This window comes from Engystomops pustulosus, chromosome 6, assembly GCF_040894005.1.
Source record: "Engystomops pustulosus chromosome 6, aEngPut4.maternal, whole genome shotgun sequence".
NCBI classification, from domain to species: Eukaryota; Metazoa; Chordata; class Amphibia; order Anura; family Leptodactylidae; genus Engystomops; species Engystomops pustulosus.
In genome coordinates, this window is record NC_092416.1 from 172,478,339 (window position 1) to 172,501,030 (window position 22,692).

The 22,692-nt window shown below is 40.5% G+C and overlaps 1 long non-coding RNA gene, 2 other non-coding genes and 1 pseudogene across 3 annotated transcripts in view; all 4 read right to left on the reverse strand.

The window, feature by feature from the left end:
• LOC140065038 (uncharacterized) overlaps positions 1–22,692 on the reverse strand; it is a 57,056-nt gene that overhangs the window by 20,875 nt on the left and 13,489 nt on the right. Inside the window, exon 4 of the long non-coding RNA XR_011847851.1 lies at positions 15,687–15,941. This is a non-coding gene — a long non-coding RNA (uncharacterized lncRNA). The remainder of the gene's footprint in view (positions 1–15,686; positions 15,942–22,692) is intronic.
• LOC140066324 (U2 spliceosomal RNA) lies at positions 3,914–4,099 on the reverse strand. Its single transcript, XR_011848214.1, has one exon. It is a non-coding gene; the product is annotated as a U2 spliceosomal RNA (small nuclear RNA).
• LOC140066287 (U2 spliceosomal RNA) lies at positions 10,126–10,320 on the reverse strand. The gene has a single exon (XR_011848193.1). It is a non-coding gene; the product is annotated as a U2 spliceosomal RNA (small nuclear RNA).
• LOC140066332 (U2 spliceosomal RNA) lies at positions 16,088–16,288 on the reverse strand (annotated as a pseudogene).

Sequence of the window (22,692 nt, forward strand, 5' to 3'; positions counted from 1 at the left end):
AATCTAACGAAACCACGCAAACCCCTTTCCCCCTACCTCTCGCATCCCATAAACAATCTCTCAACAAACACAAACTCTCATGAATCTTCCGCCCAGGCACTGCACAACACTGTTCTTCCCCAATCACGCTCCCAATCACTTTCTTCATTCTGTTTGCTATCAACTTGGCATAAATTTTGTAATCACTATTCAATAATGTAATGGGTCTCCAATTTTTAACCAGTCTCAGATCTCCACTCTTAGGAATTAACACAATCACACCTTCCCTCATGCTCTCCGCAATCATAACATTCTCCCACATGTATTCAATCACTCTCAACACTTCTTTCCCAATCACACCCCACAAAACCTTATAAAATTCACTCGGCAGTCCATCCACACCAGGCGTCTTATTCGCCCCCATTGAATTGACCACCTCCCACACCTCACTCATCTCAATTGCACCTATAACCGCATCCTTTCCACCAACATCCAAACCCCTCTCCAAACTCTTCAAAACATCCTTTTCCACCTTCACATCCCTCCATTTATCCTCATACAAACACTCATAAAACTTGGCCACTTCCTCAGCTACTTCCACTCCACTCACCTCACAGCCGTCTTCATTCACCACCACAGACATCACCTGCTTTTTCCCAAACACTTTCCTAAAAAAAAACCTCGAACACCTCTCATCATACTCCATTTTTTCCAACTTAGCCCTAAAGATTATACCTCTCCCTTTCTCTTTCAAAAATTGTTTAACCTCACGCCTTACTTCCAATAACTCAGCATTCACATCAATTCCATTTTCTCTTAACACATACAACCCACTCATACGCCTATTTAACCTTTCATACTCCAACCTTTTCTTTCTAGCCAATTCATACCCCATACTCCTAAAGAAACTTTTTGTTTTAACTTTCACCCATTCCCACCAACATACAATATCCTTAAACTCACACTGCCTCTCACACCATTTCTTAAACAAACTTCCATATTGTCTCCTAACATCCTCATTTTCTAACATTCCAACATTCATCTTCCAGACACCCCTCCCATACATACATTCTTCATTCAAACTTATCTCACACTCAACCAAATTATGATCAGAAAAAAACACAAATTTCTGCCCATACCTAATAACCCCAACCCCTTCTGAAACAAAACAATAATCTAAACGTGATGACACCCCCCCCCGGTCAGCAAAATAAGTATCCCCAAAAGGTTTCTTCCCCACTACCTCCTGAGCATCCTTAAAATGATAGTCAAACAAGATATTTTTAAGTAATTTTCCCGACACATCCCCCCCCTCCTTCCCAATATCTACATTAAAGTCCCCAACACAAACCATCGGAACCCTCCCTTGTATAAACAACTTAACTTTGTCAAAAAACACAACCCTTTCATTTTTCTTAGTTGGTGCATATACATTCAGAATTTTAAATAAAACATTTCTATACTTTAATGTCACCAAAACTGCCCTCCCTTCCTCAATCACCACATACTCTTCTACACTCACATCCCTATTTTTAATTAACACACCCACTCCAGCATTCTTATTCCACATACTACCTGACCAAACCATATCCCCTAATCCCCATTCACTCTCACTCACACTCCCCATAATTCCACACTCCTGTAAGCAAACAATATCACCCACCACCCCTTTAAGGAAATCAAACACCGCCACCCTTCTCACATTAGATCTAATTACCCGTACATTTTGGGAAATAATTTTTACATTCATCCTTAACAAAATAGCCTTAAAGCTCAAAGAACCTTCTTAAGATGAGAAAAAAACATTAGCTATCACCCAATCCCCTCGCAAAAACCCACAGCGTCCATACTTTCTTCCTCCATGACCACCTTCTCTTGGATGTCTTTATGGGCCAGACTCTCCTTACTTTCAGTGATTCCACGAGCCCTCTTAATGGACCTTTGTGGGCCACTATCTTCATCGGATCCAGCGTCAGACTTCTCAACCCCACCACCCTCCCTCCTATATAACTTAGACCCCCCTGGATCTCCAGAGGAATCAACAATATTCTCTGGGTCAGAGTCATGTCCAGGACTTTCACAGTCCTCAATTACTTCACTCTCCTCCCTCATTTCCACCACCACAGGAGCCACAATAGGAGGAGGGGCCACACTCTGACCCACTTCTTCCAGGATCCTCCTTCTCTCTCCAGCCACTCTCGCAGCAACCCTCTTATCCTCCTCCGCCTTCTTTATTAGAGCCCGCTGCATCTGATTTGTCTCCGCCAGCCTTTCGGCATATGAAGACTCTTCCTTCCTCTCTGCAAACAAGGGACAGTACTTGAAGAAATGGCCTTCTGCTCCACACAAGTCGCACCTCCTCACCTGTTTACAGTTCCCTGCTTGATGGCCCGGCTGTTTGCAGTTCCTGCATGTAGCCTGATTCTTACATTCCGCCGCAGTATGCTGGAACTGAAAACAGTTCCTGCAGAATTCCGGCTGTCCAGCATACCATATCCTTCCACGATGGCCCCCAACAGAAAAGTTAGCTGGGGGATGTAGGAATCCTCCCACTGAGGTATCATCCCGTTTGAACTTCACAATGAATTTAATGCGACAGTTATATACTCCCAAAAAGTTTTTCAACGGAGTAACAGACTTAATCACCGCATAATTCCTTATGTAGGCAGTAATAACGTTTATCGGTGTATATACATTAAAGAGGTGCACAAACAATTCTCTATCTTCAGACCCAAACAAAGGTTCAACCTCAATTCCTTGCAGCAACGAACCCTCCACCGTTTTTACCTTCTCGAAGACGTTTAAGCATCTATTATACTCACGAAACGTCACTTCAAAAGTTCCACGGCTAGGGAGGTCGTTTACTCCAAGCAGGTCTTCCGCCAATACTCCACACTCATCCACCAAAACGGTCTTCAAGATGAAATAGACTCGATTCCTCTCATCATCCTTTGGCACCGTAAACCGAATCGTATTCTTTACTGCCATGTTTTTCTTCAAAAAGACTGTCGGCCTCACGCCACAGAAAAGTTTCGGATCTCTTCTCTCAAATAAGGGATTCGCTCCAGAAGATCAACCTCCAGAACACTCCCTCGACCTCCTGACTCAGTCCGGGCATGCCATGATCTGAGCCAAAAGGCCGAGAAGCGATACCGACCATAGCTCGCCCAGACCGGGCCCCCTTCAGAACTCTCAGCACTGCTCACGGAGAGGAGACACCGCCAGGAGGCGAAAAACCGACTCTGCAAGTCACACAGTCCTCTGCGTGGGGACAATTAATCTGCATAGGACCGCCCCCAACAGGCACCTCCCCCGCAAAGCAGCAGGGGGGCCGAGCGAGCGGGCGTCTGCACTTCATCTGCCAGCCGCCCCCCCGCCGCTACACCCTCCTCACAACAACTCTTTTGTCAAGTTGGTCTGACCAACTGCCTGCCTGACGGCTCAGAGATCACTTTTCCTTTCTCTTGACACAGCCAGCCGCTGGATGGTGTGAGGGGACAAGCACGTTCGCTCCAGCACACGCCGATAGCTACAGCTTACCTTCGCTCGTTCGCACCTTCTCAGACTGTGACTGCCAGCAGTGGAGGAGGAAGCCAAATCTCAACCTGCAGGTGTCTTCGATTCAAGTAGACGGCCGGCTCCAGACTAATCATGATCCAATTAGCTCCAATTAATTAGGCCGCCGATTAGGTCACTTTTATTTTTCCTTTTTTTTTCCCCCTTTGTTCCGGGTCGGGCCCATTTAGCACCTCATTAATCAATTAGTGAGAAGCCTTTGTTCCTCCTGCAAAAGACACAGCACACAACACACCTGAGTAGGCGACAAAGCACAAGAGCGTCGTCGACGTCACATTGCAAACTTCGGCTCCATTTCTTTTCCCTTTTCCAAAGTTTTGCTATTTATTTATTTCTCTATCTTTTTCACCAAGTTAAGAAGGGGTGCACCGGTCCTGGAGGTACTGCAATACCAGGTCAATGCGTGGAGTGGACAGAGCAAGCTCTTTTTCCATCTCCCTGTTCCAAAAATCCATTTAATATATGGTCCCCAGATAGGGGACGTATCAGATATTAAACTGATAAGAACAGATTTTTTTTTAAGTTGACTACCCGCAACCTCTACCCGAGGGGGGTAAAACTTTATTTAGTTATAAAATCAATTTACAAACATTAGACAGATAAAATTACGAAAAATCACAATATTCTTAAAAAGAACATGGTATCGCTTACAGGTCAATCAAGTAACAGAACTCCATTCGCTTAAAAACCATTTACGACATAAAACAGGAGAGAGCTTTTTGTCTAAAAGGTAATAATCGTACATCTCTTTAAAACCAAGCTTTATTACATCTTGCACAGTTAAAATGTCATTCTTAAAAACTAAAATGTTCCGTGCCGCCCACAACGCGATTTTGATAGAATTAGTGATCTTCCATGCCATTATTGCTTGTGATCTTGATGGGCACTCCAGCTCCCCGAAGAGGACTCCTTTTTGGCTGATTGTGGCGATTCCTGTTATTTTTCTCATGATAGGTAAAAACATAGTCCATACTTGTTGTGCAAATACGCAATCCCATAATAAATGTGTTGATGACTCCTCTTCTCTGCAGTTGTTTCTTGGGCATATGGCTGAGCTGGCGAATCCTCTCCGGTGCTGGAATGCCCGACATGGAAGACACTCGTGGGCGGCACTCCAAGCAAGATCTTTCTGTGGATTAAAAAGGTATTTAGCGTTAACATTTTTCCAAATTACTTTGCATCTCTCCTCTCTAAAATTCTGTATGGGGGCTATTAAAACATTTTCAGTATAATCTTTAATAAGTCTTTTATTATTTTGGAGTTCTTGAACATTTTTCCCAGATAAGTTAAAAACACTCACTACTTTCTCTAAAATCTTATACGACCCAGGTAAGTTAAAAGCATAAGGGGAATTTAAAACTGTCTCGAACCACCCCTGTCTGCGCATAAAATACCCGGTATTAAAACGTATAAAATAAGACCAATAGTGAGATTTAAAAAGGCTACTAAAACAAAAACAGAAGAATTTTATCGATAAAAAAGCCTTAATATCTGGGAAACCTTTACCACCGTGTGACCTGGGCTTCATCACGATCTCCCTCCTCAGTTTTTCCATACGCGAGCCCCAAAAGAAAGCAAAACATGTTCGATTAATATATTTAAAAGTACGTTCAGTTGGGGGGAAAACCATACTTAAAAACAAGAAAATTGGCAATAAAACCATCTTGATTATTAAAATTTTCCCCTCCATCGACAGTTTACGCATATTCCACATACAGATTTTTTGATTGACCTTCTGCGATACCAAGTCCCAGCTAAAAAGTCCATCGTTGACCTCATTGAAGGAGACTCCTAAAATTTTAACAGTGTCAGACACAGGCACAGGAACGTCGTATAAAAGCATATCTCCCACATTTAAAATACTGCTTTTACTAAAATTTACCTTAAAACCTGATGCGCAACAGAAAAAATTAATTTGCTTCAAGGTCTTCTGGAGTGAGGGGGCGTCCCTGCATAAAACCGTCACGTCATCCATGTACCCCACTGCCTTGGCCTCCAGTCCCCCTCCACCCGGCAGGGGGACTCCTCTGATCTGTTTGTCTTTCCGCAACACACATAAAAGAGGCTCGATTGCGCATATAAAAAGCAGTGGGGACAAGGGACACCCCTGCTTCACTCCCGATCTTAAAATGACGTCCTGTGTTTTAAAACCATTTACAAGGATCTTGCTCGAACAGTCTTGATAAAACGCTTTAAGAGACATTAAAAATCCCTCCGGTATACCCATCTTCTCCAAAACTTTAAAAAGATAAAAATGGGACACCCTATCAAAAGCTTTTTCGAAATCAATGGATAAAACTGCCAGTTTGCCGCCTCTGTCCTTCACATCATTGATTGCATCTTTTATTAGATTCAGGTTGTCCCATACACTCCTCCCGGGAATCCCGCAGACCTGGTTGCTGTGTACCACCTGGCCTACCACGCTCTTTAGCCGGTTCGCACATATCTTTGCCATGATTTTATAATCGCAATTCAGGAGCGTGATAGGCCTCCAATTGCGGATGTCACTTTTGTCGCCCTTTTTGTATAATAGTGACACCTCGCCCTTCTTCCAGGACCCCGGGAGAGTTTTGGATTTAAAAAGGTCACTAAAAACAGAAAAAAGATCGTCTTTTAAAATTCCATAAAAAGTGACATAAAATTCAATAGGTATACCATCGGGTCCAGGCACTTTGCCTTTTTTAAAACTTCTTACCGTCTCTAAAATCTCCTGTTCTGACACTTCCTGTGATAAAAAAGACTGGGAGACAGGATCTAAAAAACAATCAATCTCCTTCAATGAGTCACGTATAAAATCATTGTCAACTTTTTTAACATTAAAAAGATCCGCATAAAAACTATAAACCTTTTCTAAAATCCCTTCTATGTTTTTTTCTCCATCTATTTCAGGAATCAGGGTACGTTTCTCCGTGATCTTTTTGAAAAAGAACCGGGAACACGTTTCGTCCTCCTCCAAGTGTTTTATCTTGGACCGAAAAATTATTTCTTTGCCTCTCTGCACCAGACACTTAGTTATCTTTCGGTGCAGATCAGCTATTTCCTCATTCACTTGGATACCCTGATTCCTGAATTTTAAAAGGGTTTGTAGCTTGGTGTTTAGATTATCATAAAAAGCTTTCTTCTCTTCTTGTTTTCTAGCCCCGGCACGCTGGAAGAAGACTCTCACCTTCCCCTTCATCATCCCCCACCAGCGCACCATAGATATTCTTGGGCTTTTTGCTCTTCGATAAAACTTATAAAAGGTAATAAAATCAGATAAAATATGCGGATCTTCTAAAAGAGAAATGTTGAGTTTCCATGCTTTTTTGGGAGAAGATATAAAATCATTACATTTTACTTTAAACAACAATAACTTATGGTCAGATAAAATATTCACATTAAGAGCACAACTAAAAGGCAACACCTGATAAGAGCTAAAGATAAAATCGATTCTAGAACTGCAATTTACATTACTCCAGGTTACGCCGGCCTCTGCAGGAACATCAGGGTTACATTTCATAAAAACATCATTCAGTTTAAAATCGGTGACAATGTCTTTTAAAATACCTGACGTCTTATCATAGTTCCTACTGGTCGCGTTGGAGAACCGGCGTTCCCCTTTTAAAATACAGTTAAAATCCCCTGCTAATAAAAGAGGTACAGAATCGTTTAAAAACAGCGGTAAAATCTCTAGCATTCTGGTTCTTTCATTCTTATCAACTGACCCATAAAAATTTAAAAGTTGCCATTTTATCCCATTAATAATTGCTTTGACCAATAAAATTCTCCCGGGTAAAATTTCATTAATAGCATCGATAAAAACATTTCCCTTAAATAAAATGGCCACTCCTGCGGCCCCTGACTCATTTGATCCCGACCACACGGACGGACCAAATTTCCAATCTCTCTCGTACTTACGGTACTCCGTGCGGTGCGGGATGCAACACTCCTGCAGGAAGAGGACAGAGGCGGTAAAAGCAGAGAGAAAGTTAAAAACGGCAGTTCTACGTATCTTGGAGTGCACACTTCTAACATTAAAAGTAACGCCCTCCAGCTCAGCCATTCATAAAAATGAAAGGTCTGTTTGGTCTCTTTACCTGGAGCAGTCTTAGTCCATCCCATCGGAGGACTCGCTCGGCGTCTCCCCATCCATCCTGCCAGCGGACCCGACCGTCTGCATCGTATTCGAGGAGGAGGAGTCACTCAAATTCTGAGCATCCTCATATTTTTCCGCATTGGTGGCACAGAGGCTAGGGTCTTGGTTCTCGAGCCTATTCCAAATGCCCGACATTGGCAGTACACCAAACTGCTCCATACTCTCTTCCAGTGCCGCCTGGAGTACACTGACCCCGGCTCCCGAATGCTGAGCCGGGGTTATAAGAGGGTCAGACTCCTGAGGGGCCAACGTCTCTGGGACACGGAGCCCTCCAGGGTCTGCTTCATTCTCCTGAACAGGAGAAGGTGGCACCGCCACCACAAGATGCGCAGTGCCCCTGGGAGGAACCCCGCTCCTTCCCTGCGTCACCTCCGAGTAGGACCTCCGTCTTTTTGCCTCCTCCGTGCCACCTGGGTCCTCCGCAGCCGCTGCGGTACGACCCCGTGAGGCACCAGAGGCGGAGGGCACAGTGCCATCTCCGGCAACGGCCGGCACCCCCTTACGAGGGTTTCTCCCACGCCCTTGGCCACTGCCCCTCCTTTTCTTACTCCTCTGGGCACTCACAAACGGTTCGCCGCCCTCTGAGGCCTCATTCGTCTCCATCTCCTCCTCCTCTTTCTCCCTAGTCGGGTCCTGGGGTTGAGCTTCTTGATCCTCCGACCTGGATGGACCGCTCGGCGCCTGCTCAGGTTCTTTATTCGGGCAATCTGCAGAGAAATGACCAAACAGACCACAATTAGCACAGTTTCTAGAAGTGTGACACTCATTGGACGGATGTTCAGAACTGCCGCACTTCCCGCAGGGCTGGCCGCAGGAGTTTGTCATATGGCCATGGGTCCGGCACTTGCGGCAATAATCCGGCATCCCACTGATAAAAATATCCCCCGTTTTGGTCCCCAATTTAAAACGTCCAGGGGGCCATTCGTACCCTCCTGAATTGCGTTTTAAAACAACAGAAAATCTGTATTTCGATGTCCATACACCCCCATCATTCAAGATTTTTCCAATAAACTTGCAACTTTTGAACTTGGGACCTAAAAATGGTAATAACTCGAGGTAGGAAGTAAAGGGGCAATACATCTTGACAACCATAATTTTTACGTCTTCGACTACATGCTCATAAAATTTCATACCTTGCACCCTTTTGTCATTACTTTTTTGGGGGATTCTTACAACAAAATCCTGGAAGACGCCTAGCCGCTCAAAAGTGATATCATAAATACGTCTCTTCGGGTAGTCTTGGATCGCCAGGATTTCCGATTTCTGGATATTATAAACTTTTCCTAGGATTTCTTCTACTAGGTATTTGCATGTAAAGGTCTTCATATTTTCGGGAATAATCAACCGAACGGTGTTCCGGATCCGGGCATAAGATGGCACTTCCTCGGGATCATCCATGGTGATGAAATTAGCCTCGTTACACTAACGGTAACTAACGCTATGGCTCCCACTCGGCCCGAAGGCCTTCCGTGGGTAAAAGGGGATCGCTACTCTACCTGGCAGTGGGCCCACCCCCCTATAGCAGCAACGGACTTAAGCCCAATGAAGGGCGATGTCCGAAGGCCGAGGGGTGGGGTTGCCAGGCACCTGCAAAAGCAAAAACCTCTTGACCAAGTATATCACTATACTTAGCCAAAAGGCCGAGAAGCGATACCGACCATAGCTCGCCCAGACCGGGCCCCCTTCAGAACTCTCAGCACTGCTCACGGAGAGGAGACACCGCCAGGAGGCGAAAAACCGACTCTGCAAGTCACACAGTCCTCTGCGTGGGGACAATTAATCTGCATAGGACCGCCCCCAACAGGCACCTCCCCCGCAAAGCAGCAGGGGGGCCGAGCGAGCGGGCGTCTGCACTTCATCTGCCAGCCGCCCCCCCGCCGCTACACCCTCCTCACAACAACTCTTTTGTCAAGTTGGTCTGACCAACTGCCTGCCTGACGGCTCAGAGATCACTTTTCCTTTCTCTTGACACAGCCAGCCGCTGGATGGTGTGAGGGGACAAGCACGTTCGCTCCAGCACACGCCGATAGCTACAGCTTACCTTCGCTCGTTCGCACCTTCTCAGACTGTGACTGCCAGCAGTGGAGGAGGAAGCCAAATCTCAACCTGCAGGTGTCTTCGATTCAAGTAGACGGCCGGCTCCAGACTAATCATGATCCAATTAGCTCCAATTAATTAGGCCGCCGATTAGGTCACTTTTATTTTTCCTTTTTTTTTCCCCCTTTGTTCCGGGTCGGGCCCATTTAGCACCTCATTAATCAATTAGTGAGAAGCCTTTGTTCCTCCTGCAAAAGACACAGCACACAACACACCTGAGTAGGCGACAAAGCACAAGAGCGTCGTCGACGTCACATTGCAAACTTCGGCTCCATTTCTTTTCCCTTTTCCAAAGTTTTGCTATTTATTTATTTCTCTATCTTTTTCACCAAGTTAAGAAGGGGTGCACCGGTCCTGGAGGTACTGCAATACCAGGTCAATGCGTGGAGTGGACAGAGCAAGCTCTTTTTCCATCTCCCTGTTCCAAAAATCCATTTAATATATGGTCCCCAGATAGGGGACGTATCAGATATTAAACTGATAAGAACAGATTTTTTTTTTTTTTTTTTTTTTTTTCCTTTCAGAAAGGGTAACAAAAAGCTTCCAACGTGTCACCGTCTCATGAAAAACTCCTTACTCCAGCATGATGCTTCAAGGAAATATTTTCAGAGACCCTTTCATCACCAAGGCATGCACTTTTTATTTACATATATATACAATATTTACATAATTCACTAGGTCAAGACAAAAACCAAGGCCTTAGTAACAAACAAAAAGATAAATCAAATTCCCACCCACTCTTTCCATTTCTTCGTTTTCCACACACCCTCTGCATCAAATCCCATTCTCTTTTTATCCTTCAAATACACGACATACATCTTCCCCAAAATCATTCTAACACACACATCCTCACTTAGTTCCGTTCTTTTGAAAACATACAGATTTCTTGCACTCCACAAAACTTCTTTAATACATGATAACATAATCCACAACACTCTTTCTCTCTCCCTACCCAGCACACATACTCCAAACATAAATATCTCAAATGATAAAAAACTTATTCCAGTCAACTCTTTACACAATCTTCCAATCTTCTTCAAAATATTCCTAGAAAAATAACAATTCCATAACACATGAATTACACTTTCACAACCTCTACATTCGCTCCTTGGACATTCTTCCTTCTTACATACACCTCTCAACCTCTGAAATTCCCTAACAGGTAACGCATTATGTAAACTCATCCAAACAACCTCCCTCTGTTTATTTGTCACTCCATCCATACTAATTTTTTCCCAAACTTTTCCCGTCTCTTCACCACGCACCCCCGCAATTTCACACATATTTTCTTTACTTTCAATCATATTCATAACCATCCTTTTATTCCTTAATTCATCCACACTCAACCTCTCCAACTCATATTTTCTAACAAAATCAAAAATCCACTCATACCATTTTGCACACTTAAACGTAAAAGGTTTCCTCACCTCCATCTCGTACCACTTCAATCTTGCAAACTTTCGCCCACTTACATACTTACACATACATGCTAATTTCGTATTCCCTTTCAACACACCCAAAACAAAAGCAATCATATTCACACCAAAATATACTTCAAGTTTAGGAAATCCTAAACCACCCTTCTCTTTCCTTTTCATCACATTCTCACGTTTCACTTTCTCCATTTTTGACCCCCAAAAGAAAACAAATAACATCCTCTGTAAAATCCTCATTCTATTATAATTTGGTGGAAACACAAAAACCAGATACAAAAAAATAGGTAACACTATACTCTTAATAATTAAAATTTTCCCCAATAATGACAAACTTCTCATTCTCCAAAAACATAATTTACGGTCCACTCTCTCTACCACATCGTCCCAACTCTCATTCCCATCCAAACTATCTTCAAACTTTACACCCAAAATTTTAATACTCTTCTCAACACAGCTAACTCCTACATCCTTACTCACACTACCAGATCCAAACAACTTACACTCAGTTTTCTCCCAATTCACACTAAACGCAGACGCCCCACAAAACAATGCTACTAACAACTTTACACGCCGCACTCCACATTCAGACTCACATATCGTACAAACATCATCCATGTAACCTGACACTTTCAGACATCTCCCATCACCCCCAGGAACTTGAATACCCTTCACCAATTTATCACCTTTAATGAGACATAACAGTGGTTCCATCGCACATACAAAGACAATTGGTGAAAGTGGACACCCTTGACGAACACCAGACAATACATTAACCTTATTAGACAATATCCCATTCACCAAAATTTTACTAAAAATATCAATATATAAACTACGAATTCTTAAAACAAATTCACCTGGAAAACCTAATTTAATTAAAACACCAAACAAAAAATCGTGCGCTAGACGGTCATATGCCTTTTCAAAATCTAATGTCATTACATACACATTCTTCCTTCTTTCTCTACATTCCCATAACACATCTCTCAACACACACAGACTCTCTTGCACTCTCCTACCAGGCACTGCACAATACTGTTCTTCACTCACCACATTCTTAATCACACCTTTCATCCTGTCTGCCAAAATTTTGGCATAAATTTTATAGTCAACATTCAATAAACTTATAGGTCTCCAATTCTTCAAACACATCAAATCACCTTTTTTCGGAACTAAAACTATAATACCACCTTTCATACTTTCAGCCAAACAAACATTCTTCCACATGTATCTACACACTTCCAACACATCCTTACCCACAATCCCCCACATACATCTAAAAAATTCAACTGGCAGCCCATCCTCTCCTGGGGTTTTACCCAATTTCATACTCATAATAATCTTCCATATCTCATTCATCGTAATTTCTTGCAATAAATCACCCTTACTTTCTACATCCACTCTATCCTCTAATACACTTAACACCTCAGACTCTAAACACTCATCCCTCCATTTCTTAGAAAACAAAACACTATAGAACTTCTCAATCTCACTCATAACTTCTTTTGATTCCTCTCCATTCTCATTCACAACCACATTCAAACTAACTTTACTTGAACACACTTTCTTAAAGAAAAACCTTGTACATTTCTCATCCAACTCCATCTTCTCCACTTTCGACCTAAAAATAATCCCTTTCCCTCTTTCAGCCAAAAACTTCCGAATTTCCTTTCTTACCACACATAAGTCATTCTCAACATCTTCACCCCACTCACGCAACATATACAAAAACCGTAATCTTTCATTCAACATTATAAACTTTTGTCTTTTCTCCGCAGCCCTACGCCTACCCAATTTTTTGAAAAAAATTCTTGTTTTTTGCTTAACAAATTCCCACCATTCCAAAATATTTTCATACTCACTTTTACAACACTCCCACTTTTTATAACACCTTGCATACATTTCCCACACATCCTTTCCCTCTAACAAACATACATTAAATTTCCATACCCCCCGCCCATACATACTCACATTTGCAACATTTATACTACACAAAATTGATTCATGATCTGAAAATAACACCGGTTTTTGACTGTACTGCAAAGAAAGAAAAACATTTGACACAAAACAATAATCAATTTTTGAATGACAATTCCCTCTGTCAGCATGATATGTCATTAAATTAACACCACATTTCTTCTGTGTATCCTGTAAATTAAAATCAATAACAATTTCTTTCAACATTTTTCCAGATGCATCAATATCCTCCCCATCTACGCTGCAATTAAAATCCCCCACAAGAACCAATGGCATTTTACCTGGTAAGTATGACTTTATTTTATCAAACAACATTATTCTTTCATTCTTATTCACCGACGCGTACACATTAAATATTCTGAATTTTATCCCAAAGGACTCACACACCACCATCATACATCTCCCCTCTTCAATTATAACATAATGATCTACAGACACCCTATCACCCTTAAACAAAAAACCCACCCCACTATTCTTGTTGTCAAATCCACTCGACCATAACATCCTCCCGTGCCCCCATTCATTCTCACTTACAACCTCTCTCAAACCACACTCCTGTAGACAAAAAATATCGGCCTTTTCTTGACCTAGGAATTCGAAAATTGACATTCTTCGGCTTGCAGACTTAATACTTCTCACATTTTGAGAATATATTGCTACAGCCATAAAAAGGAAAAAAGGAATCAAAAAAAATACTTAAACTCAAGACTAAATTCAGGGTCCATGAATCTTTTTGCCACCGACCACAAATCAATTAGCCTCTTGCGTCGTCTTCTTAACTCAGTCGCCGGGCGAACAGCCCTCACCTGTCTTACTCTTCTTAGCCCTACTTTCGTAGGCCATCCTTTGTGGATGCGGGGAAGATCCATCGTCGCTATCAGATATTTTAGACCCACCACCCTCCCTTTTACACGAGTTAGTCTCTCCAGACATAAAAAGACTAATGTTCTCAGCATCTGACGAATGCACAGGGCTTTCCACATCAGAGATCATGTATTCCGAATCATCTTCCAATGCTGCTTCATTTTGTACCTGCATTTTCTCCTTTTCCTCTTCCTTCTCCATTCTTGCAAGCTCTTTCCGCATTTCTTCTGCTGCCATTTTAGCATCTGCAGCAGCTTTAGCTTTTGCTGCTTCCTCTTTTTCTCTCCGTCTTTCTTCTGCCCATTCGGCTTCTCTCTTCTTTAGATTTTCCTCAAATTCTCTGTTTCTTTTCTCCATTTCCTCCTTCTCCTCCTCCCTCCTCCTCTTCAAATCAGGGCAGTCCTTATAAAGGTGTTGCGAACTACCGCACAAATCACACTTTCTCCCAACGTTACAACTTCCGGCCTCATGACCTGGTGTCTTACACACCTTACATACCAACTCGTGCGGACAACTCTCCTGCACGTGCCCAAAGCTGTAGCACTTCCTACAGTATGTCGGTCGACCAATATACATAAAGTATCCGCGGTAGCCTCCCACCGAGAAATTGGTTGGAGGGTGCATGAAACCCCCTACTGCACTTGGGTCTGGCTTAAATCGCACATAGTAGCGAATCTTGCAAATATAAAGACCCAAGTCATTCCTTACCAGCTCACCCCCTCTGATAGTCTGACAAAATGTACTCAAGTATCTTGTTATCACGTCAACAGGGGTGAAGGGGTCGTACACATGTACAGTCACCGCTTTCTCAATGATACTAAACATAGGTCTTACTCTTACTCCGCACATCATGGGGCTTGAAGAGAAGGCCATCAATTTCTCATAAGCATCCAGACAAAAACCATATTGGACAAAAGTTACTTCATGCCTACCTTGGTTTCGATAAGAATTAAGACTGTGAATGTGTTCCTTAAGAACACCCAATGTATCCATTAGAATGTCTCTCACCAGATAATGATAGTCGTTCTTCACGGTGTCTGCCGGGTTTACCTCCAAACTGATCGTGTTCTTTCTTCCTTCCATCACCTCTAGGTCCAAAAACGCTGCCAACCGCACGGGTCACAGAAAAAGGATTCCTTCGCTCCAAAGAAAAGGCCTCCAAGGGGTGTCCTCCAGGACGACGCCCTCTCGACCCCTGACTCCGTCCGGACAAGCCTTGATCGGAGCCAAAAGGCCGAGAAGCGATACCGACCATAGCTCGGCCAGACCGGGCCCCCTTCTGAACTCTCAGCACTGCTCACGGAGAGGAGACACCGCCAGGAGGCAAAAAACCTACTCTGCAAGTCACACAGTCCTCTGCGTGGGGACAATTAATCTGCATAGGACCGCCCCCAACAGGCACCTCCCCCGCAAAGCAGCAGGGGGGGCCGAGCGAGCGGGCGTCGGCACTTCATCTGCCAGCCGCTACACCCTCCCCACAACAACTCTTTTGTCAAGTCAGTCTGACCGACTGCCTGCCTGACAGCTCAGAGATCACTTTTCCTTTCTCTTGACACAGCCGCTGGACGGTGTGAGGGGACAAGCACGCTCGCTCGCTCCAGCACACGCTGATAGCTACTGCTTACCTTCGCTCGTTCGCACCTTCTCAGACTGTGACTGCTAGCAGTGGAGGAGGAAGCCAAATCTCAACCTGCAGGTGTCTTCGATTCAAGTAGACGGCTCCAGACTAATCATGATCCAATTAGCTCCAATTAATTAGGCCGCCGATTAGGTCACTTTTATTTTTCCTTTTTTTTTTTTTTCCCTTTGTTCCGGGTCGGGCCCATTTAGCACCTCATCAATCAATCAATCAATCAATTAGTGAGAAGCCTTTGTTCCTCCTGCAAAAGACACAGCACACAACACACCTGAGTAGGTGACAAAGCACAAGAGCGTCGTCGACGTCACATTGCAAACTTCGGCTACATTTCTTTTCCCTTTTCCAAAGGTTTGCTATTTATTTCTCTATCTTTTTCACCAAGTTAAGAAGGGGTGCACCGGTCCTGGAGGTACTGCAATACCAGGTCAATGCGTGGAGTGGACAGAGCAAGCTCTTTTTCCATCTCCCTGTTCCAAAAATCCATTTAATATATGGTCCCCAGATAGGGGACGTATCAGATATTAAACTGATAAGAACAGATTTTTTTTTTTTTTTTTTTTTTTTTTATGTGTCATTTCAGAATACGGTCAAGATCTACTTGCAGAAAGTCTTTCTTAAAGTACAAACTTTAAAACCTTCTATAACCGCTTCATCACTTCTGACACTGCTTTTTTAATCACACACAAGGAAAAAACGTAACAAAAAACAACAACATTTAACATAAAAAATATGCCATAACTTCTTTACAAAACAAAAACCATGCTTACCTCTATAACCCAGCTCTTAGAACAAAAATCACTATTGCTTTCCAAACAACATCTGTAAAATATCCAAAAACTTTTCCTTCTCCACACACTCTTATGCACAAATCTTCTGTGAACTTATAAAGTTTACAATATTTATCTGGATCTTTCAAAAACAGGGGTTCCAAAAAATTTTTGAGCTTGTATACGTTCATTTTTTTTTCCAACAGACTTACCACTTGTCTACACCGATAGTCAAAAGACTCATCCTCTGTCTCGTTAAACTCCATAAATTCCGGTATACCTCTAGCAATTTCAACAAGATCTTTATATCCAAAAATTTCTCTTTTTGGCACATCCACCATTTTGGGCACCTTTTCCTTTTTCTTCTCTACACTACTTTCTTTTTTCCTTTTTTCTTCCTGACTAGTTCCTTCCAATGCTCCTCTTTTCCTTTTTTCCTCTTCACTTCTCTTAACTCTTCCGCTTGAGGATTCACTTGTTGAACTAGAAATGCTACCAACTTCACAAACCATCTCCCCTACATCTTCCTCTTCCTCTTCCATTACCGTAGACCAATCTTTCTTGACTTTTCTCTTAACCTCAGGTTCTTCCTTCTCTTTTTCCTTTTCTTTTTTAGGACAACTCGAAAATCTATGGCCCATAACACCACACAGATTACATCGGAGTCCCTGATCACAATTTTCCACGGTATGTCCATTTTCCTCACATCTGACACACCAATCACCATCACATTCCTCCTTAGAATGACCATACTTTCTACATCTTCGACAAAATTCTCCCATTCCGGAGAAGAACAACTCCCCATTAACCTTTCCAATTTTAAATCTTCCAGGCGGAAACAGTTTATTACCATCCGAATCTTGCTTAAAAGAAACAAAAAATTTCCATTTTGTCAACCAAATTCCATGGGTATTAAAAATTTTTCCTTTTGCTTCAATATCCTGACAATATCGGGACAAAAACAAAACAATATCCTCTTCACCCACATAAGGGCTGAACATCCTAACAGTTAATACCTTTTTTTTTGGAAAATGCGGTATAATTCCAATTCCTTCCAAAATTTCGTTTTCTTTAACCTTTTCCAATTTTTCCAAAAACAAATCGTATTTTTCCTCAGAAACAAAAACTATGTCAAAATATCCTCTCTTCCAGAACTCCAGAACTGACAAAATGCACTCTGATCCAATACCCATCAATTCCGATAGGATAGTATCATACAGGTAGGTTGCAGCTCTACCTTTCTTCTGCTCGTCCAAGAATACGAAACGCACTCCATTCCTCAATCTGGCATATGACGGGACTTCCTCCTCTGACGCCATCTTTGCCACCGGTCTCCACGACCCTCACCAACTTTCGTTGGCAGGTAGGTGATCGCCTCTCGTTGCTCCGGGCCTATTTCCTCCACCCCAATAGCAGCAGGGGGGTTAAGACAAAGGCAATAAACCTCTGCCGATCCCCCCAGGCCGAGGCGAAGGAGCACCCGGAGCACCTTCCAGCCAAGACCAAGGCAGTACCCGAAAAGATTTTTTTTTTTTTTTTTTTTTTTTTTTTTTTCTTTTTCAATTCTCAGTATACAAGTCTTGAACAACACAACAGTAAAAAAATGTATTGTTATTTTTTTATAGGTTATCAAGACAAGTCATCATCGAATTGAGATCATAAGCCAAAAAAAATAGGTAAGTACATACATATTAAACATTCTTAATTGTTTTACCCCATAACCTCTGTTTCCATATTCTTTCAGCTTCTTCTTCTCCTAAATGCATTCTATCTTTCCAGAAAAATAAATATAAATAATTGAGACATAATTTCATACATTCAACTTCAGATATTTCTTCTTTTTTTAGAATTAAAATACATCTCGTTTTCCACAAGGCTAACTTTGTACATGAAAATAATATCCATAAAACTCTAAAATTTTCCTTTTTAATCCCTATTCCATAAAACAGAGTATCAAATTCTAAAAGTCTTAGGTCACTTATAAAAGAAATTAAAATACTTACTCTCCTCCAAACCTTTTGTGCAAAAGTACAATTCCACATTAAATGCATTGGATTTTCACAATCACCACAACTTGTTCTCGGACAAAAATCATTTCTTCTTAGACCTCTTCTATATTGAAACTCACGTGTTGTAAGACAATCGTTTACTAACATCCATATTAAGTCTTTCATTTCATTTGTCAATTCATTAAAACACATGTTACCCCATATTTCTTTTAATCTAGATTCACTAAAATTTTTAATAGGTACGTAACACTCTTTTTCCTCTACAAATTTCAATATTTTCCTATGGTCCGATAAAACATTAAAATCCAACTGTTCCAAACTGTATATCTCTAAAATGCGTTTTAAAACAATGTAATCTTTTGCCGGTACACCCCTAATGGGCTTCTTTAATGATACTAGAAACCAATTATATTTTTTAATAAAATACCCACAATTATACGTGACCATATTTTTTAAATTAGACTCTGGACCTTTTAAAATTGACACAACATAAGCCAAATATTTTAAGTATAAGAACCTCTTAATATCCGGACAATTTTTACCTCCTTTTTCTTTTCTCCTGGTAAGTACATCTCTTTTTATTCTCTCCATTTTACTATTCCAAAGAAAATAAAAACATAATTTAACAATTTTTCTTAAATATCTATCCGGGGGTAAAAAGATTAAAGATACATATAAAATAATTGGCATTAAGACCTGTTTTATAATTAAAATTTTCCCTTCTAAAGTTAAAAGCCTTGTTTTCCAAAAATCTATTTTTTTCCTAACTCTCTCCAACAGAGACTCCCAATTTTTAATACTACCACCATTACTGGAAAAAAAGATACCTAAAATTTTCAACTCATTTACTATTTTAAAACAACAATCAGTACTTAATTTAAAGTTACCTATTAAAAGCACATTAGTCTTATCATAATTTAACTTAAAGCCGGATGCACTACAAAACATATTAAGAGTCCTCACAATTCGATTAAAACTAGGCATATCCTCCGCCAACACCGTTACATCATCCATATATGCGATTGCTTTCACAGGAATATTATTATTACCTGGAATAAAAACACCCCTAATCACCTTATCCCATCTAAAAGCTTGCAGTAACGGTTCTAAAACACAAATAAAAAGAATTGGGGACAACGGGCAACCTTGCTTAACACCACATTTAAGACTTATAGCATTTGTAAAAAAACCATTAATAGAAACTTTACTAGTACAGTTATTATATAGACTCTCAATCTGTTTTATGAAACTTACAGGACAACCTAATTTTCTTAAAACTTCAAATAAGAACACATGGGCAACTCTATCGTATGCCTTTTCAAAATCGCAGGAAATCAGCGCCAATCCACGTCCCCTATCATTAAAATCATATAAAATATCTCTAACTAAAAACAAAGCGTCAGAAATTCTACGACCAGGGACAGCACACGTTTGGTCGATCCCAATTATATTACTAATTACTTTCTTCAGTCTATCGGCAAGAATCTTTGCGAATATTTTGTAATCAGAGTTTAATAATGTAATAGGTCTCCAATTGGCTAGTTTCTCTTTATCGCCTTTCTTAAACAATAAAATAATCAATCCTTCGAGCCAAGATTCAGGTAATATGTATGAATTAAAAACTTCCACTAAAACAAGTAAAAAATCATCACTAATAAGATCCCAAAAACATTTGTAAAATTCTATCGGAAGACCATCCATACCTGGAGTTTTCCTAACTGAAAGACCATTAATAACACTAAAAACTTCTTCTTTTAATAATTTCTCAGATAAGATACTCCTATCAGCATTGCTAAAGACAGATTCCAAAATACCGATAAAAAAGTTTTTAAGGGAATTATCACAATTCTTCTCTGAAAACAAAAGGGAATAAAAATCTTCTGCTATTTTTAATTTCTCCTTTAACCCACTTACGCCATCTAATTTTTTAATGTAATCTTTCTTATTAGTTAATCTCTTAAAAAAATAATTAGAACACTTCTCATTTTTTTCATAAAATTCCACTTTTGAATTAAAAATCAATTCTTTCCCTCTATCGTCTAAAACCTTTTTAATTTCTTCCTTTACTTCTTGGATCTCATTTTCACTTGCTTCACCTATTTCTTTAAAAACATATAAAACCTGTAACCTCGCAAACAATTTATCATAAAATTTCTTCTTTTCTTGACTCCTTTTTTTGCTATACTTCAACAAAAACTTTTTGGTTTCCTCTTTAAAAAAATCCCACCACCTTAAAATAGAATTAAAATTATTTTTCTTTTGAACAATTTTTTGATAAAAACACCCAAATTCATCTTTAAGTTTCATATCCTCTAGAATATTGGTATTTAACTTCCAATGGGTAGACTTTTTTTCCATAAAACTTTCTGAACCACAAGAAACAACACATCTAATAAAATTGTGATCTGAAAAACCGTTTAAATTTGAACTAAAGGAAACACACTTAAAACCTACTGAACAAAAGAAGTAATCCACTCTAGATTCACTGAACGAATTCCTCCAAGTTATCCTCTCACTATCTTTTTTTCCACATTCTACCCATATGTCCTGTAAACTAAAAATTGAGACCATATCTTTCAAAATTTTTACCGATCTATCTCTTTTAAGATCCATATCAACATGACAATTAAAATCACCACCAATTAGAATTGGACACGTTCCGTCCATAAATAATTTTAAAAATTCAAATAGTTCTATTCTCTTTGCTTTCTCACAATACGCATAAATGCAAAAACATTTCATCTTAAAATTCTCTTTTTTAACCTCAACTAACAAAATTCTTCCTGGGTAGATCTCCTTAAAATTTACTATCTCCCAAGATGCATTACACAAAAAACCAATGCCATCACTTTTAACTTCATTAGCTCCAGAGAAAAGACCGTATCCATTCCAACCATTTAAAAGAAAAGAATAATCTACTCCTTTCCTAATATTGCATTCTTGTAAAAAACAAAAATCAACATCTTCAAGTTTTAGCCACTCATAAAAAGCATTACGTTTCCTTTTGTTATTAAATCCTTGAACATTCAAGGATATGGCTTTAAACTCCTTCATCCATAATCACTAATGGAATCAGCAATATCAGATAGATCCAAATTTATCTGTAAATCTGTAGATGAAAAGGAGTCTGGGCTTATGGGCCCAAACATTACTTCAATTGCAGATTTCTTTACTTCATCCTCTTTTTCTTCATTTGTTTCTGCACCTCTCTTAAGAGTTTTTGAACTATCCATTTTTTCCATACCAGATCCAGATGACAACACAGTCTCTGGCACAGATACTCCAGCATCTTCCACTCCAGTATCTTCCACACCTTCCTCATCCTGGCTTTCTTCACTACCAGATACCACATTTTTCACTTTTTTACTTTTTTTCCTCTTTTTCTTTTTACTTTCAAAACCAACATTCTCATCAGCCTTCTCCTCTCTTTCTCCCTCAGGCTGTTTTTCTACATTTTCATCCACCACTTCTCCTTTCTCACTTTCTTTGCTTTGGTCAGATTGACGTTCTTCATCCTTACCATTCTCTCCCTCTTTTTTTTTCCTAGGACACTCACTTTCTTGATGTGTCGGACCCGCACATTCCTTGCAGATCCGACATGTCACCACAGAATGTCCATAAGCACGACATTCAAAACAGTATGGGGGCATTAAAGAAAAAAAAACAGTACCCCTATTCCGATTAACGAAAACAATAGGAGCCGGCCTCTTTATGCCCCCAGGTTCATTCGGGTCTTCTTTAAATTTGACAGAGTAAACCCTCTTACCATTCCATGCCCCGAATCCTGTCCGTCCCAGGTTTCTAAACTTCAAATAGGAACAGTATTGAAGAAGGAAAGCCTCCACCTCACAATCTGTAACAAAAGGGTTTTGAAAAGAAATAGTTAATAACTTATAATTTAATTGAAAAAGTGGCCTTACTTTTAGGCCAACAAAAACATCCAAATCTCTATTTGTTTCATAGAGTTTGTACGCCCTTTCACATCTCGCGTTGTCCTCCAACGTTACATCCAGGACACCTTTATTATAAAAAGTCTGAACACAAAAAAAATCTTCCCTTTTCAACTTAAAAATGGGAGACAAAATGTTTCTAAAGATCCAATCCGCGTTTTTTGTATCACGCTGATCTCTCTCTATGAAAAACCGAATAGTGTCCTTTAAAGGAAAAAACTCAGAAAAAAAATCAGGCCTTCTTCCTGGATCATTATCTCCAGGAA